General features: G+C 32.2%; 1 pseudogene; it reads left to right on the top strand.

Moving 5' to 3' along the window:
* The first annotated feature begins 1,148 nt into the window (after positions 1-1,148).
* On the top strand, positions 1,149-8,106 carry LOC112736571 (two-component response regulator-like PRR37; annotated as a pseudogene).
* The last annotated feature ends 7,183 nt before the right edge of the window (positions 8,107-15,289 follow it).

Consider the following 15,289-nt stretch of genomic DNA (forward strand, 5'->3'; position numbering starts at 1 on the left):
GAACCTCGCTTGCTTGCTGAATTTGTTTATTTCTTTAAATTTTTATTTTCGGTCTTTTGATATTTAAAACTAGATTTGGAGCTTTGACTATTATTTAATTTTTGTTTTGTTTCTATTTGGATTTGGAACTTTGATTTTTCCAAGTTGCTGAATCGAGCTTTGCGAGAAAATGGAGGTTTGGTTCTCCACGGTGAAGCTTTGAAGGTCTGTTCTGTCACGCCACATCTGTAATTCACTTTACTATGATTTATTCTTAGCTAGCTTTTGTGTATGGAAAAGAATAATCATAAAAGGAAAAAGAAAATAATGAAGAGAAATTTTATTTTAGATTGTAATTCTGAATTTGTGATACTAAGACATAGAAGCTTTATTGCTATATCTGAATTTGTGTAATGTTTTATAGTTTTCTTTCATAGGATAGAAGATGCTTGTCAGATTTTTGGTGGTCCTTGTGTTGTTGTTGTTATTATTAATCTATTTATTACTATTATTTATTAATTAATCTATTGTTGGATCTTCCATTTTCCTGCCTTGGAGTGCATCCGGCTCCATGTTAATAGGTGGATAAAAATTACTGTAAAGTAAAAGAAAGGGAAAGAGAAAACAAAGAAGAAGGTATTGTAGATTATGGTTTATGAAACTTGTGGTATGTTTTGTCTTGATGAATATGCCATTGACTGTTTGAATTTCTGAAGTCCCTGCTGATGTCTCCCTGTAAAATAATATGTGACCAGTCTCACTATGCATGCATGTCATGTCGGATTTCGTCTGCAGTTTCTGTAGGAATGGTAAGTGAGTTTAATTGTTATATTCGTTTCTCAGGGTATCGTATGAATGGAAAGTAAAACTTTGTGCTGAGTAAGGACTCAGAAGCTTTGAGGGTTCTTTGATGCAGGAACAGGTTGTCGTTCCATTTCATTAAATTTGCTTTGAAATTTTAGTTTTTGGGCTTTTGGTTTCTGTCTGGGGGCTGGAGTTTGGAGGTATGAATTTTTTAAACTTCTATGTTAACTTTCTTCCAAAGGACATTTATGTTTGTATAGTCAATTCAGGATTTTATTTTATATATTCTGTTAGCAGCTGCTGATACTACTGTTTGTGATATGTGTGATGTGTTTATACGTGTATTATTTTGTTTGAGCCTCTCTTGGGTGGAGTACCCCCAGGTATAGGGTATTCTGTCCTTCAGAATTGTGATGTTTGATAAAGTTTTGACTTGACTGATAACTATAGTTAATGTTTGCAGAAGTTGATAGTTGAAGTGCTTAGGATGTGGAGAATCCATGGGTGAATTGATGAGGGTATTGCATTTGTGTAATCCTGTTAATTCTTCACCCATGTTTTTTGAGTGTGGTTGATATAGGGTGGTCCAATGAGCAATAATGTTGGGAAAAGAGGTCTGGCAGAACAAAATCATAAGTTTTTTGACAATAAGAGGCTCAATAATGGAGTAGTTAATGGAGAGCTGGGTTCTGGGTCATCAAATGATGATAACACAAGATTTAACAGACAAACCAGGGATGGAAACAATGGGTTGCGGGGACAAATTCAAGTCCATGACAGCATGCAGATTTCGCAACAACCACCTCAAGGACCAGTTATATGCTGGGAGAGATTTCTCCCTATAAGATCCATAAAAGTTCTGCTGGTGGAAGATGATGATTCAATTCAACACGCCATGTTGTCCGAGCTCTTTTACGAAATTGTAGTTATGAAGGTATTAATGTTGTCTGTTCCTATTTCTGGTTAATCGTTCCTTGGCACTGGAGTGCATTTCTGTCCACTTGTAACTCCAACATGATCGAGACACAAAAACAACACAAACATGACTTTATTATCCAGTCCAATTTTACTAGGGGAAAAAAGTTGATAGTCTTTAGCTTTGTTTTGCCGAAGTCAGATGCTCAACTGCTAAGTATCAGCTCCTGAGAAAACAACTTATAGCTTAGAGTCTGTTAAGTATAGTTTCTGACATACAAGTCAGTAATCTTGTAACTCTTTTTTGGGTAGTTTCAATTCTTGTGCATTCTTTATAAATTTACTTTATTCTGGCAGTTGCATATTCTTGGCTTCGGACCCAGTGGGAAATTTCAGTATGGGTATCTAACCTCTGTGCTGATCTGTATTACATGTTTCCTTAGTGAACTGAGAGATAGTTATGGATATTATGTTGAAACTTGATAGCCTATACATAATGTACTTAGTTTCAAATTTAAAATGTGAGGATAATACTCCCTAGTTTCCAGTGCAAGGATTAGTTTCAATAAATTTTTTTGCATGTAAAAACTGTTAATAAATGGAAAGACTTAAGCCTTGGGGTGGTTTTCATAACATGTTTAACATTTTGGTCTTGATGTAAGCTTAGTTTTCTTTCTTTAAGGAAAAGTGCTTGAACAATGAAGGTGATAATTCTTAAAACGGTATTTTCTTTATCTATGGTATTTACAGTCACTGCTGTTTCCAATGGTCTTCAAGCATGGAAAATCCTAGAAGATCCAGGAAATCACATTGATCTTGTCCTTACAGAGGTAGCTATACCGATTTTATCTGGAATAGGTCTTTTGTGCAAGATCATGAACCACAAAACACTGAAAAATATTCCTGTGATTAGTAAGTCCCATTCCAAACTTATACTTTATATCAAAACTTAAGTATGTGTTTTCAGTAATTATTTTTCATCTGGTGTTTTGTTTTCCATTCACGTTGAAATGCAGTGATGTCATCTCAAGATTCTATGGGCATAGCGTTTAAGTGTTTGTCAAAAGGTGCAGTTGACTTTTTAGTGAAACCTATTCGGAGGAATGAACTTAGAAACCTCTGGCAGCACGTTTGGAGAAGATGCCACAGTGTGAGATGCTTTACATTTCTTTTATGTAGAGATTGATGTATCAAAAAAGCTGTAGATATATTGTCATGTAAAACCTATCTAATTTGCACATAATTCCAGTTTATATTATGGATCATATGTTGACGAGCTTGAATATCAAACTATTCTGCTCACCGTTTAATAATATCATGGTCAACTGATCTAAGGATTTACTAGACATATATTTATTCCTTTATAAAGAAGCAGTAATGAATTAACGTAGCTTACCGTATTTCTGTGGCAAGATAATTCATCTGTGGGTCTTTTCACTGATAACTTAGATATCAAAGTTTATTTGTCAAAATGATTGTCACTTCTAAACTTGGATTAACATGCTCCTCAGTCTAGTGGTAGTGGGAGCGAAAGTGGGACACATAACAGAAAATCTGCCAAGACAAGAAGTAACGATGCCTCAGAAAATAATACTGACAGCAGTGATGAGAATGATTGTGGAAGTAGAGGCTTGACTGTTCGAGATGGAAGTGACAATGGAAGTGGCACTCAGGTATTGGACAACTCTCATACTTAAATAGATGTGTTTTGAAAGAAAAAACTTTTCTATCTGAAGGTAAACCTATAGCAATATCCAGTCTCAATATACCTGTTTATTCATGAAAAAAAAAATAATTCAGAAATTTTATTACAAGAGAAGGAAAGAGTGCAAAAGAGGATAAGGTTTCGTACAAAGAAACCAAAAACAGGCTAAATACAAAAGATAAAGCTTGCAAAAATGCATCCCGATCCATTTATATGTTATATGATAACATGCTCAAGCTCAATACCACAATTGAACTTATCCCTTTGTGTGCATGCCAATCCCTATGTGGTAATGTGCAATATACGCCATTATTTAGAGCATTTGGTTCTAGTGCAATTTATGCACCTTTATTGTTAATTTTTCAGATAAACAAGTTTTATGGGATAAAATTAAACATCTAGCCTCTATTTAGTGTAAAATCTCATTATTTTTTTAGAGGACTTTCCCACTCCGACATGTTGAGAGCCAAAATATACAATAAGAGAAAAGGAATTGAACTGGATAAATTCAATTGTAGTAAATTTTGGTGCCTGGGAAACGGGTTTAAAGTTTCTAGAGGAGTTGTATAGGTGTAGAAGGTCTGTAACTATGTACTATGACAGATCAAAATTATGGGATGTATTTGAGCAGGTTTAAAGTTTCAGCGGAAGGGCGGCAAGTTTTGTTTCAAATGTGTATGGGAGTGTTTTATTTGGTGGGGATGGTGGGAGAGGGTTGAGAGTGCCCCCCCTCTTGAAACATTGAGTTTTAGAGACCCACCAAATTTTGGGGGAAGGCCCCCCGGGGGGACACCATAGCTTTCACCCTTATTAAATGTACATATAAAAAAGTACACCCATAATATAAAAGGGTTAGTATTGGAGGAAAAAAAAACAATTATACTTTTTTTCCACTGTTACCTTCCCCAATAACTGACCATTGCATTCCATTATTGATGACTCTCTTCCACCCTTTTTTGAACTCCCGAACATAGCAAAGAGTCTAAATTGTTATTTTTGGTAGTTAACCTGAGTGATCAATAAAGAAGGCATGAATACAGGGTATCTTTCATTGATCAAGTCCATTAGCCATTACAACAAGCGTCATTGAACTGTCTTATTATCCATAACTTATCATTTCTTTGTCTAAAATCTATTGATTAATGCTCTAAATGTTGGAGGCACTAGGGATATGATGCCATGGTGCATGCTCTTAGGTGTTTCATAAGTTCCTCTAAAAATAAAATATTGAATTCCATAAGTGGATATAACATTTCATATTGATATGTCAATACGACTTCTTTGATGACTTGTCGGTGATTGTTCTAAAATGAATAAACAAGTAATATTTTTTCTAGGGATTCGTAAATTGTGAGTTCTTATTTAATGATTTAATTTTCATGTAATTACCCAAAAAATCATAGTAACACTCCTATTTTATGTAGAGTTCATGGACTAAGTGTCTAGTTCAAGTTGGCAGTTCTTATCCAGTTTCACCTCATAAACAATTGGTTGATGCCCCTGATAGCATGTGTGCCGAAGTGATGCATACAAAGCCTGAAAAAGCTAGTAGTAGGTGGATGCATGCAACAGAAAAAGAGTGCCATGAACTGGTTGACCATTTTGGTATGAATTGGTAGTATATATTTTATCACATATCTATCTAAATTTGCATACTTTACCCAAATAAACCTCTTGGTCACTTTACAGATAATGTTGCAATGGGTAAAGATTTAGCTATGGGAATAACTTTGAATGTGCAACTAGAGCATGCACCCAAGGAGTTGTCTAGCAATCCTTCGGGTAAAGGGATAGATATTATGTCTGATGTAGATGGTAAGCAACTCAACAAGGGACATATTAATGTCTGTGAAAAAGGACAACTGGATTTCAACAGCGATAAAAACAGGCCTCGGGAAAATCAGGCTATGAATGTTGTTGATGTTACTGATAGCAGCAGTCCACAGGCTGAAAGCAGAGACTTGAATACTCCAAATGGATTTTCTGGTTTCTCACAAACTAAAGCAAGTTGTTCCTTTAAACAGCATCCTTCCCTTGAACTGACTTTGAAAAGACTTGGAGAAGCAAGAGATGCTAAAATTGTCACAAGTGATGAATGCAATATTTTGAGACATTCAGATCTGTCGGCATTCTCAAAGTAAGAGGAAATCTTCTAGCATGATTACCTTATGACTCATGAGTATAAATATTTGCTGTATTATACTGGTTAGTACTTAATAATGTGTTTCTCTTTTTTCCTTTTGCAGATATAATACTGCTTCTTCTGCTAACCAGGTGATGTTTTGTGGTCCTTAAACAGCAGGAACCATATATATTTGAGAGAAATTAAGGGTGCATTTGGTTTGTGTTTTCATATTCTCTCTTCAAGGAGAGAAAACTGGTGGTGAAAACAGAAAACAGGATTTTATTGTTTTCATTGTTTTTTCTTTTTCCTTAACAAAATTTTGAAAACAGAAAACACTGAAAATGAAAACATAAAACAAACACATCCTAAGGTTTTTGTATTTCATATGCATATTTCTGCCCAATTTCCAGTCATCTTGTGGACTTATGTAGTTATTGCTATACTCCTTGATATGTGTCAGATATGATGTGCAATTATGTCTAACCAACAAGGAGCAGGATAGTAAAAGAATAACTAAATTATCATAATAGTTCTCACATACAGGATTAAGAAAGGATAAACATGCTGTGACTCTTAGTACTTAATAGTTGGTTGGCTAGTAAATGCCAGTAGGGTTGCTGGAGAATAGTGTCCAGCTCCAAACCTCTATCCTAGTGCGAACCTTATTTTATCTGTGCTTTTTATCAGGCTCAAACTGGAAATGTTGGAAGCTGTTCACCACTTGACAATAGCTTAGCTGCACCAAATGCAGAGACATTACACAACTTCCCATCTCATTCAAACAGCACTCCTCCAAATCAGCAGTCTAATGGGAGCAACAACACCAATGACATGGCCTCCACTAATGCATGTCTTGGGACCAAACCTGAAACTTTGGACAAAAAGCCAGAATCTGCAAGAGGGATTGGCTCTTTTAATTCTTCCGCATTGCAAACTGTGCAGCACAATAGTATCACTTCATCTCAAAAGAAAATTTCTGCCCAAGGAGAATATGCAGAAATTGTTAAAGGACAAGTGGAATGCTCTGAACAAGGATTACAACTCCAGCAAAATCACTATCAAATTCATCATTACAATCACATCGCTCACAAAGCTGCTCTAGATCTCCGGTCAGGTCACGATGATCCCTCGATGAAAGGCTCCTCCAAGGCTGCCCAGCAATGTGTATCATCAAATGTCTTTGGTGGGCCAGCAGAAAGTAATGCTGCAAATTTCGGCATAGATGGAAATGCTGCTGAGAGTGATCATGGGAGCAATGGACAGGATGCATGCAGTAACACCTTGACAGTTAGAACTATGAATGTGGAAAACGGTAATGTAGCAAGTGGGAGCAATGGAGGAGGTTGCAATGATAGGAAAAACATTGGGAATGGTGCAGATGAAGAAAGAATGGCATTGAGAGAGGCTGCCTTGACAAAATTTCGTCAGAAGAGAAAAGAAAGATGCTTTGAGAAGAAGGTGATTTATTCCTAATTACATTGTCCATAATATATCTGTTATATGCTGAAATCTTTGTAGCCTGCAGAATTTTTCAATTTGAGTATTAAGGATTTTTTTTCTGCGCTGCTCATCTTGTAATTCCTAGTTGGATTGATAGCTCATGGAAGTCCCACCAAGATGGAAGATGCTGTTAATAAGATCTACTTGTTTGAAAGAGTCTGATCCTATTATGATAATATCCTGTATGAAAATTTCGTATGCCTCGGTTATGTTTACCATTGACAAGCGCTGTTATCTGGCTTTTCACCTGGATTGGTGAAAACGTTTGGATTATGTAAATTTTCACTTGAGCAGATCCATTCTTATTGCCATGGATGTTATCTCTCTGTGGCCTAATGTTCTACTCTCCATTCTGCATATTTAAATTTCAGCTAATTTTTCAAATTCTTTCTGCCTTATTTACCCTGAAGATATCTTCCTAAAATTTATTTTCGTTGTAAGATATGCTTGTTCATGTTCAGGTCAATGACATGATCTCATTATTACTAGGTGCATACGTTTTATATGCTAACATAAATTTGACTTGTTTCAATGTTCTGGAATTTCCCTTTACTCTTTCCAGGTTCGATACCACAGCCGGAAAAAGCTAGCCGAACAGCGGCCACGAATCCGTGGACAATTTGTTCGACGGATAGCGTATGTTGCCACATTCTTGAATTAATTTAATCTTTTTCTCTTTTTTACGCATCTTTATGGAAGTGCTGGGCTAACTTCTGTCCATTCTTTTTCTCCCTTCAGGTCTGACCCCAAAGAAGAAAAAGATATACAAAGCCACAACATGGATTCAAGCGATGCTCTCCAATGACAACAGCTGAGCCCGCAAGATGCTTCTTATTAAAACTAGCCACTCACACGCTCAACTCCAAAGATTTTTGAAGGTTTGTGCTAGAAAAATCTGTGAGTAGGTCTACCTTTGTTGTGTGAGAGACACCGTTATTAATTTGAGACCTGAAGACATTGCTCTATATTTTATTTACTATGTCTGTGAAACTTGTAAAAACTCCAATGGACCCATGGAAGTGGTTGCCTTTGGACAGGTTAACCTCTGATGAAATAAATTTTATCATGTTAGCGTGCATTCTCTGTGGCTAACTGTTATTCTAGAGAGTAGAGACCCACTTCTGAGTTAGGTCTTGTGGAAGTGGAATTAGTTAAAGTTTAGTTATGGTGGTTGAAAACGAAATGGGAGAGGGTTTACCTTGCCATGTGTTCATGACTAGGAAGCGCGTGAGGTTCAGGGGAATGTCTCAATCATGTGCATGTGTGTGAATTACACGTAAGGCAAATGTGTCAAACCTCAAAAACCAAGTCCATTTCATGTCTCAAGTTTCAACCATGTTCACATTCATCCAAATGAAAGAAAATCTAACTCTTCTAGATTGTCTTCAAATGGCAAAACTCCTCTTTTAAATTTTTACTATTTTAAAAAAAAGCTGACACACAAACAAGTCAATAATAAATTATGTTATTCAGTGTTTGGTTTCATGTCCTCTGACTCTGACAGATAAGAGACAGAAATGTAAAATTTGGGGGTTTTTATTTTATTTTAAAGAGAGAAACACATATTAAAAAAAAAAAAAAGAATTGTCTTCGTTTGGAAATAGAGGTTCAATGATTAAATCGATTTTTTTTTTATATTACAATTGAACTGTTTCTTAAATATAAATCAGTTATTTTGTGAACCGTAATATGACACGTATAAGTCATTTAACTCATATTTTTACATAAAAATATCTTCAATATTTTTTTATTTGAATAGTCACTTTTTCGGTTTTTTATTTTAAATATATTTTTATTTTGAAAATACAAAGACTATCATAAAGACAATTCTAAGTTTTAGTCCATATTTTATTTTCTTTCAAACATTTGTTTTAAAAGATGGAACTAAACGATACCTATAGCTCCTAGCAAGGATTGTTTTAGTTTGAATCCCTGTATGTTCAATCATTTTCTTATGATACTCTGAAATGTCATGTCACCGCTCTCAATTTGCTGGTTGGAATGCAACAGAGAGGGTTCCTTCCTTCCTTCCTTTTTCCATTCTTCTCTGGATTGGATTCTAAAATTATTAAAAGCAAGTTGTTAGATCCAATTGGTTTCGTTGAAACATTAGGGACCACACTACAAACCAATGCTATTTTGCTTCATTAGCCGACCTAATGATGCCTACCTACCTACCTATATATGTTTGTAGCTCATCAACTTCCTTGGAGTTTAGCACTTGCTAGTCATAAATGATGTCTGAACTCTGAACCATAGCAGATTTATAGTAGTACATTCTCAGGGCACAAACATTCTTATTGGTTATTAAGCACTTGCCCATATTCCATGTACCTACGTCCATCGAAAGAGGGGCATCATCTCTTGTTGGGAATCCAGTTGCATTGCTATAATACCCCTACGGCCCTACATAGGGAATAAAACGGGTAAATTGGATCATTTTTTTTTTACCCTAAAAATAAAGTGTTCGAATTGACATGGTTATACTATGTTTAAGTAACATATTTAGGGTAAAACACTAAAATGTGTGATTCAAAGTGGGCTAGCTAGTAATAGAGGTACCTTCTTTCTTTCTTCTTTCTTTGACCCTAAACTAAACAAAGGTCCATACCCTCCATCGTGGAGCACATGCACTTTTTCATTGATTAGCCATATTGGCGCTACCATTAAAATGATGGTGGGTTGGAGAATCCCTTCACTAAATCGAGTACATAGCCAAAATACCATAGGACAAATAAAGTTCGTGCTTTGGCAACCCAAATAGGCACAGTTTCCACTTTCCACTTCTGCTTTTTGTGGGGTTTTAAAGAAAAAAAGTTGCTTAAAGAAACCACAACCTCAAGCTACGAATATCTAACCAAGTTAATTTTGGAAGAAATACTTGAATCAATGGAACTTCAATTCGTTTACAAAACGATATAATGGCAAGAAGTTTGTACAAAGTTTCAGGTTCAAATACTATTTCTACCAATGTAATTAAGATGTTATGAAGTACTTATGTATCTACCAATAATAATAATGAATTTGAAATCAAATAAAACAGTAAGTATGTTATATTAAAATCAAAAGGTCGTGTATTCAAATATTTTTTTTATAAATTATATATATGATGAAAGATGTTTTGAAAAAATGTATACCCAACTTTCGTCTATGTTTTCTTTATATATAATATAGATTTGTCATTTTAAAATGTTGATATATTTTTTTGCTAAGAACACGTAAATTAATAGAAGCGAATATTTCTCTCCATTTTCCATTCATATATCATATATCATATATGTGCTGTTAACCATTTGAAAATAGTACTCCATTTTCTTTACAGTTTGACATAAATAATTCTTAAATTTTCAGTGAGTTTAAGTGATTTTACATTTATTTTATAATAAATTCTCAAAATTCTAAGGTACGTAAACACTTTAGCAAAAACATCTGTTAAGAAGGTTTTCAACTGTGACAAAATCTAAAAGTTAAAATATCTAAGACAAACTCGGTTTATAAATAGTTTGAAAGTTAAAACTAGCAGAAAAAATTCAAGTACAGTTGTCTTTATTATATAAAGTTATTAATTGAAAATCATTAGATGATTTAGTTGTTATTTAACATCTTTCATTTATCAATTTCATATAATAAAAATAATTGCATGCGAGTATTTATCTTTGAAACTAATAATTCGAACATGCACTATAATGCTATGTAAATTAAATGAAGAGTCCTGGAATAATAAACATCTTCCCAAAAATGTAAACTAATTTTGGAGTTTACTAATGATCGAATTCTTGACTTTTTGGATCTAGAGCTCTAATACCATGTTATGATACCACTCATCCAAAAAACTTCAGCTAATGGCAAAAGATAACACTAATAATTATATCTTTAATACTTCTTAATCCTCCATTATACAAATTGTACAAATATTCCATTGGCTCCTCATACTTTTCCTTAAATGAAATTAAATTTGCTTTGTTCCACTAAGAGCTATAGTTGTAGTGAGGTGGAGACAGAGATATGGGCATATTCGTCATCAGCTTCCCTTGCATTGGCACAAATGGGATATGGATATCTCATAGGATCTCTGTTTTTTCAAAAGAATAATAAAGGTGGCTGGCTATATAGGCTTAGTGTGCTATAATAATACATTAATATTAAGTAATTTTCGAATACCCAAAAAAAAAAAAAATTAAGTAATTTTCTTCCTTAGTCAATTCGGTATCAATCAATGTTTACTTGAATAAAAGATTTGCTCCCCTATCAGCGTAAACTAAAAGGAACCTCTTGCGGACACATGTTCTAACAAAAAGCCATTTTTTAATAAGAAGAAAATGAATATAATTTTAATTTAGAGAAAACGATAAATAGGTCTCTGATTTTTTGTCTCGCGGACATTTTTGTCTCTGACCATTAAAAAATACTTTTAAATCCCTGACCTTCACAAAATTTGGACGGATCAGTCCCTCCGTCCAAATGCCTCCATCAAGGACTGATCCGTCCAAATGCCTCTGTCAGGGACTGGTCCGTTCAAATTTTGTGAATGTTAGGGACTTAAAAGTATTTTTCAATGGTTAGAGACAAAAATATTCGTAGAGTAAAAAGTTAGGGACCTATTTATCTTTTTCTCTTTAATTTATAATAATATATTATAAAAAAGAGCTTTGGATTTTTATTCAACCAACTAAGTATTTTTATTATAAAATTTAAAGATAAAAGAGTCGGTGGTTAAATTAAACACTGCCTCATGTGGCAATGTATTGCTTATACAGAAAAAAACATATTTAATTTGCTAACATGGTATAAATTTTACAAATTTTTATTATCAAACAATCAAATACATTATAATCACAAGGAAATTTAGGTTATGATAGTTAAAATTCTTGTATTTTAAAATGTAAAGATAACTGTTTGGATAATTAAATATGATATTGACCTCTTTTTTTAATATATTATTATTATTGTTATTACTATTATCAAATGATTTTAGAGAAAATGAATGCAATACACCAATTAACAGATACTATATCCTTATTTTTTTTAAGTAAAAAAAAAGTCAAATTTAAATGTCGTTTAGTTATATATAATAAAAACAAGGAGATAGAGAGAGAAAAAAGATATCTACCATAAAAACAAAAAAAAAAAAACAAAAAATCCCTGACTCAAATGATTCAAAATCTTTAAACAATTTTATTCGGAACTAAATGATGTATAATTGTTTTTTGTAGAGAAAAATCTAAAACAGCTTTTGACAATTATCTCTAAAGACAACGAGATCCTTGAAAAAAAAAAAAAACTTAATCCGGCTCCTGACAATTATCTTGAAAGGACAACGAAGTTCCTGTACAAAAAAAAAAGTCAATGTTATTTTTTTTGGCACCGAAATTAATCAATAAAAAAAAAAATAAGATCAGATTAGATTTTTTTTTTCTTGAAGATCTCGTTGTTCTTTCGAAGTAATTATCAGGGTCGGATGGGTATTTACTCTTTATCTTACTAACTACTTGGAGAAAATTGTCGGCTACGAGTTTCTGGTGGATACATAAGTTTAATTTAATTAGTTAAACCGGAAGGAAAAGATTATTTAGTTAAATATGAATAGCCTGCAAAGTACTTAATTATATACATATATGATATGTGGCTATGTGGCTATCAACATCAAGGACCGTCCACACAAACTTAAAAATATAAATAACATTAATAAGAGAGAGTAAAAGGAAACAAAAATTATTGTGCTCTCTTCAAAGTAATCCATGACATTATATATTATCTTCTTAAAAGGTTAATCATATATTCCGCATCATTAATCCGAACTTAAAAGTTTCCACCTTAAATTTAATGACATGTGTGTGTATCTCTTGTCACCTTTCATGTCTTATTATCATTCAAAAAATGTCGCAATAACATACATTGATAAAAACGGTTGAATGCGTACCAAATTAATCAACTACCAATCTTATTCCATGTGTCTCTTTCACAAACCCCCCTACTTTGCTCATAAACTTCTTATCTGTTAATTAATGACATACAATAATGATTAATAATTAAAAAAATCTGAGATTATTCTAAGCAATACGTGGGCATAAACCTGTTCCTTTTTGGTAATAATTAACCAAAGCTAATTGCTGTCACCACAATTTTTAATTTTTCACATTACTTAATAGGTAGTGCTTGAAATTTGGAATTTGAATAGTGGCACTATATATATATAGAAAAAATGGAACTTTCTAGATTACTTATTCTGTTTTGTTTTGGTGAACCGACCATGCAACGTGGTTATCCCTACATTTCCCTTTTCATATTCTTCGGTCTTCAGCTCCAATACTACAATTATTTTAATTTCTAAACTTTTTAATAGCAATAAATTTACATTAATATACCGAATTTAATGACTCATATTAATTCTAGAATAACAACTAATATAATTTTTTTTTTACCAAAAGATAGGAGATTCGAATCCGCAACCTTTTCATTGAGTATGTGAAGATTATGCCATTTAAATTATAAATTATTTGTTACAAATTATTATCTAACTAATAAACTATAATTTAATTATGTGGCATTCTACTGTACAGATTAAAATGGTATAGAGAGAGAATATAATTCATTTTATAGTTATTTTTTATTATTTTATTATTATTCAAAATGTGAGTCTTACCTTTATTAATCTCTCTTTCATTCTATTAAAAAAAAAATATGTAAACTTACATCTTTACCGTATAATTCACCTTTAATTAACTCTTCTATACTTTAAAAACTAATATAAAATAATCTAATTTTTTTAATGTCCAAATTAACATACTTAAAATTAATTTGATGAATTAGTCAAGTAATTAAATTATTCGTTTACTTAAGTGAGTGTTAACGTTTAAAAAACTCTATCTTATATATGCACTATCTAACAATTTATTAATTAATAATAAATTCTTAATAAAATTCAAATCTATTTTTTAGCTAATTAAATTAAAAATATAGCAAAAAATAAAGAAAATTTTACAGAGAAAGTTAATTATTTTCCATTTAAAAACGGTCAGATTGGTAGAGTGTAGAATACAATACTAGAATCTATAATAAATAATTATTTTTGAATTCCCTGATGTTTAGAGTTAGAGCACAAGTATTGGAAACCGATGAAGTGCGATACGCGTAGGCAAGTGGGTCCCACATTATTACGTCATCATGTGGGGCCTAGTTGAATTTTCGAGACGTTGACCTTTTTTTTTTTTTTTAAATTTTATTTTTCCTCTTTTCAATTCGTATATTTATTCAAAGATGATATATGTGTAATTAATCAATGTGATTTGTATGAGCCAATGCCACCGGCGAAAGACAAAGATCTGTGTTTCGAACGAACTTCCACTAATTTCCACCGAGCCAATCATTGGCAGCCACGTCACCAAATTGTTACCCTTGAGGGAAAGATGAAAGCTAATTATTCAAAGCTCTCGGATAAAGTTGACTTCACGTAAAGTTAATATCTGAGAGCCGTTAGATGAAAATTTAGTTAAATCAGTTAAATTATCTAACAGCTTTCAGGTATTAACTTCACATGAAATCGATTGCACCTGAATTTCCACCTTATTTAAGTGGTCAGCTCATTTCTATTTAAACAAGTTTCAAAAATTTAAAAATAAAATTTAGAATCTGCAATAAATTAGTTTTTTACCGGTTGAAATTGAAAATATCGCCAATCCGCGGATAACCAAAACAAAAAAATTATTCACCACATTTTCCTATTTTAAATTAGAAATCATTTTTCTAAACAATATTATATACACAAAAAAAATTATTATTATATTTTTTATATAAATATACATATTGTTTTAAATATATTTTGTACGTGTGATTGTGATTAATTAATTGACTAATTATATATATATATATATTATTTTTATTTTTATAATATTATTTTACACATATTTTTATATTATATGTTGCATAATTTATAAAAAAAATAATATTATTAACATAATTCTCTTTACGTATACATAATATAATAACTATTGTTAAACATAAAGACATTAGCTTTAATTAAGTATATTATTATATTAATAAAACTATTTGATTAAATAATTAATTATCTTAAAATTTGAATAGTCAAAAGTACTTTTTAATCAAAGACACGGAGAAAAATAAATAGTAGTCAAACATAAAACATCACTACTAGATAAAAAAAAATGAACCACTTAATTTGATCATAAAATTATTTGATAATTTTTTGTGTTTCAAGAATAAATGTTATTTGATTTATATTATTTATTGTTTAACATATCAAC

This window comes from Arachis hypogaea, chromosome 13, assembly GCF_003086295.3.
Source record: "Arachis hypogaea cultivar Tifrunner chromosome 13, arahy.Tifrunner.gnm2.J5K5, whole genome shotgun sequence".
Lineage (NCBI taxonomy): Eukaryota > Viridiplantae > Streptophyta > Magnoliopsida > Fabales > Fabaceae > Arachis > Arachis hypogaea.